The following is a 3,890-nucleotide window of genomic DNA, read 5'->3' as shown; positions in this document are numbered from 1 at the left end:
AGGTGCCGGCGGTCGAGGTGGGGGACCGTTCGGAGGTCCCGGCGGCCCTGGCGGCGGTGCGTACGCGGGTGCGCAGGGGGTGCCGGCCACCCGGGTGGCAGTGTGTATGGAGGTGCCGGCGGTCGGGGGGGGACCGTTCGGAGGTCCGGCGGCCCTGGCGGCGGTGCGTACGCGGGTGCGCACGGGGGTGCCGGCCACCCGGGTGGCATTGTGTATGGAGGTGCCGGCGGTCCGGGCGGGGGACCGTTCGGAGGTCCCGGCGGCCCTGGCGGCGGTGCGTACGCGGGTGCGCACGGGGGTGCCGGCCAGCCGGGTGGCATTGTGTATGGAGGTGCCGGCGGTCGGGGTGGGGGACCGCTCGGAGGTCCCGGCGGCCCTGGCGGCGGAGCGGCGGCGGCGGCCAGCAGCGGAGGCGGCACCGGCCACGGTGTGAGCTGCTTGGACGGACAGCCGGGCCAGTCCGGTTATGGACCTTATGGTAAGCGCCCGTCCCGACTAAAGACCTTATGACGAGCTCCCGGTCCGACTTTGAACCTCATGCTTAGCTCCCGCTCCGACTATGGACCTTGCGATGAGCTTGCTGTTCGACTTTGGACGGCGAACTCTCGTGAGCCCAGGCCAACGGTGGTGGCATAGCGCATCCAATCGAGTTCTTCGCCATTCTATCGGCTATTGCATGCGTCTGTTACACCATTGTCACAAATTTGACAGTTTCTGCCAGCACTGCTTGCCAAAAGCATTGTAGCTTGCATACCCGAGTTGCTCAATGCCATCCAAGTAACGAGGAGAAAAGGCGTGGAATACTATGGACTATTCCAAAATATATCGAGCAATTGTTTTAAGCTTCGTGCTCAACCTGCCACATACGGAACATGTATTGTAGTGAAAAACCTTTTGTTTTAAGAAGACCAAATAACATTCTTTGAAACTCCGACATTCTTGGACATTTCTTTACCAATTTTAGCGTTTGCGTATTTCACGCAGTAGCTATTGCCAAAACGGGTATTATACGGTTATTTAGTACTCGTTTTACGGGCATTGTGGTGCGATACGCTCAAACAACATTTGACAGGTTTCGAAGGTGCCCACGCATGTCGGTCATTCAGTGCTGCCCCGACCGTCAGGTGGCGCCGGAGGCCGCGGCGGCGGAAGGAACTGCTTAGATGTGCGTTCGGGGCCCGCTGGTGTGAGCACGGTGAGAGCTCCCGCTGATGCGAACACGGTGAGAGCTGGGGACTAAGATACCGAAATCCGGCGTTGTTCAATAACTCATGAGAGTACACACACACACACATCACTTGCTTCAGGCCGGAGGATTGGTGTAATAGCTTATATCATCTTCCTGTGATGTTTCTCAACTACGCCAAAGCGTGCCTCGGCGTGTCAAACAGCAGCCCAATACCAGAGACAATGCTATTAATGAGTATACAGCGTAACAATGCCATGATCCCTCGTGTCGTGGTGTCTCATAATTGCTTTGTTTGTGTCTCCACGGCAGGCGCATGCAGCTGGCGGAGGTGCGCCAGGGGCTCCAGCGGGGTATGCAGGAGCTGCGGGAGCGCCTGGGAAAGAGTGACCCCTGTTGGCAGGCTGAGAACACCCCGGTGCCACACATGGCGTTGACAGTATTTCTGCTGGCGTTCTAACCATGCATTATTTAAAACAGAGCGCTAGCCATCCGCTTTGGTGTATGGGCGCGTATAGTTTTAGAGACGATGTACCGTGCCACCCTCCGGCTCTCTGTACGTCACTGAAGTCTGACGGTGCACTCTTCTCTGTTGTTGTTGGATTGGTGGAATGGCATGGCTGACCGTCAATATCGTGATCGCTTTCTGCACATACACCGTGTATGGCGTCTCAGTTCAGTGTAAATGCACCTAATACTTGCACTGTTGTAGACCTGACCATCCCGCTGGCAAGCTTGCAAGCCGCAGAGGCACTTGATGCGCATCAAATGGCCATGCAGGCTGGTAAGACTGGCCTCGCGGTGTATCGTGTACGTTAGATACAAAATATAACGTATTTGACTTTAGCTCATTGCACACACTTTAGCTCATTGCACGACGTGAATGGCACAAAGGCGATGAATATCACGCCGAATATGTCCGAAATGCTGGGATTCACCGGCAGCTGGGAAATCGGAAACGGCGACCAACAAATCTGCTGTCATAAGACATACCTTGGTATGAAATAGCCAATTTCATATCCTATTCCTGCCATATTAACACGTCATGCTTTGCACCTATGTCGACCAATCAACCATCAGTACGCAAAAGCTGAACCTTGGAAAAGCAAAAACAAAATACCAACCTTGATGACCTTGGGATGTCACAGCATAAGAACACGTCACAGCCTTAGTGTGCCAGTAACGTGTCGGCATTGTTCGAGCCTGCCGCGTAACGTCATCGATATTGTTATATTCATAATTTAAGATGATCTAATTCTGCTGTTTTAGTATAATGAGGGTTATTTTCTCCTCCAAAGAAGATGATTCATGTACAGTGTGTTTGTGCAAAGCCAAATAAAACCCGTGGCAAAACAAGGTGTACCGTTGCAGCAATGATAAGCCAGCCTGACGCCATCACTGAGTTTACCTTCATGTTTGCGGTTCCCGAAACTAGATGCAAAACAATCACAGTGTATGTTTGATGTCGTCATGGGTTTGGATGCAGGGATCGGCCCTCTAATAATTAGCATCCAGACACATTCGCATCATTATGCCCGACGGCGAGCAGAACAGGCGCGTCCTCGCCAGAGCTGACTCCAGACAAGCAGTAAGGGAACCATCCACATTTTGACAATGCTTTGGTAGCTATGGTATTTGAGAAATACTCAGAAATACTCCAACAAACCTGCTCTTGGCGATCCCCTGGAAACTCGTACAAAATGCCTCCTTCAAGGTGATGTTTCACATTTTAAGATTTTAAAGTAAGCATCAGATATGATGAAACAAGTCCACTTGTAACCATTGGTATATTTTTAAGTAGACAGACTGCTCCATACTTCACAATTTCTCTGTTCAGTAAATATGTTCCTCGGTGAGTCATTGTTGGACTACGTCAGCGTACTTCGTCGTACCACTGCAAAACAATGCGAGCCAGTTGACGGCCCTTGATAACCGGAAATTGCGCTCAACAACGCTAGTTATGAACAGCTCGAACACTTTATTTTCCTTGCCCTTGATCGCAGCATAGCTTATGGAATGGTAGGATTTGAATGATGGTATAATGACGTCATGCATGCCAAGGTGACTTTGAAATACCCTGCCCATTTTAACGGGCGTTTGGCTCAGGAACTAGAGTGGTTTAGGACTTAAGATGGGCAAGGATTGAACTGCATCGGAGGCTCTTAAAGGTGGATATTTCAGTTCAAAACCCTATAGAAATGTAGAACTATACCTTTCAGCGCAGCCTGACCTAATTCAAGGGACGAATATGGGGAAGCCGCGTTCCTTGTACCACTTTTATTAGTGACAGGACGGTAGTAGATTTGGCCAACTATATTAGCAGGTGTCAACTTATAGGTAATGCTACACATCTGAATGTGTTGAAGCCAAGGATCAGATGCGATGCAAAAAGGTCACTTATGACTGTTGGTATGCTTTCACGTAGAAAAGGTTGCTTTAAAAAACAAAACTTGTCTACGCGTGAACTTGTTCCACCGTACGTTGTTGTTTGATTACGTCATTGCACTTCACACAGGATTGGCTGAGAGCCAATCGACGACCGTGATATCTGGAAATCGTGCTCACGAACGCCAGATTTGACCGACTAGACCATTATATTTTTCCCGGTCTTGAATTGTGATATGACTTCGGTATGGGTTATGACATGACACGATTTTAATGACGTTTTCATCACCTCATGAATGTGAAGGTGACCTTGAAAAAC

General features: G+C 50.4%; 1 long non-coding RNA gene across 2 annotated transcripts; it reads left to right on the top strand.

The window, feature by feature from the left end:
- Window positions 1–348: 348 nt before the first annotated feature.
- LOC119090510 (uncharacterized) lies at window positions 349–2,544 on the top strand. 2 transcript variants are annotated; one of them, XR_005093248.1, is made up of 3 exons: window positions 349–478; window positions 1,125–1,195; window positions 1,499–2,544. It is a non-coding gene; the product is annotated as an uncharacterized LOC119090510 (long non-coding RNA). The 2 variants fall into 2 exon arrangements; XR_005093247.1 differs by having other exon boundaries at window positions 1,125–1,222.
- The last annotated feature ends 1,346 nt before the right edge of the window (window positions 2,545–3,890 follow it).

Source organism: Pollicipes pollicipes, unplaced genomic scaffold (assembly GCF_011947565.3).
Source record: "Pollicipes pollicipes isolate AB1234 unplaced genomic scaffold, Ppol_2.1 Scaffold_3087;HRSCAF=3621_pilon_pilon_pilon, whole genome shotgun sequence".
Lineage (NCBI taxonomy): Eukaryota > Metazoa > Arthropoda > Thecostraca > Pollicipedomorpha > Pollicipedidae > Pollicipes > Pollicipes pollicipes.
Note: the sequence above shows the minus strand (reverse complement) of the source record. Positions and strands in the feature narration are given on the sequence as shown.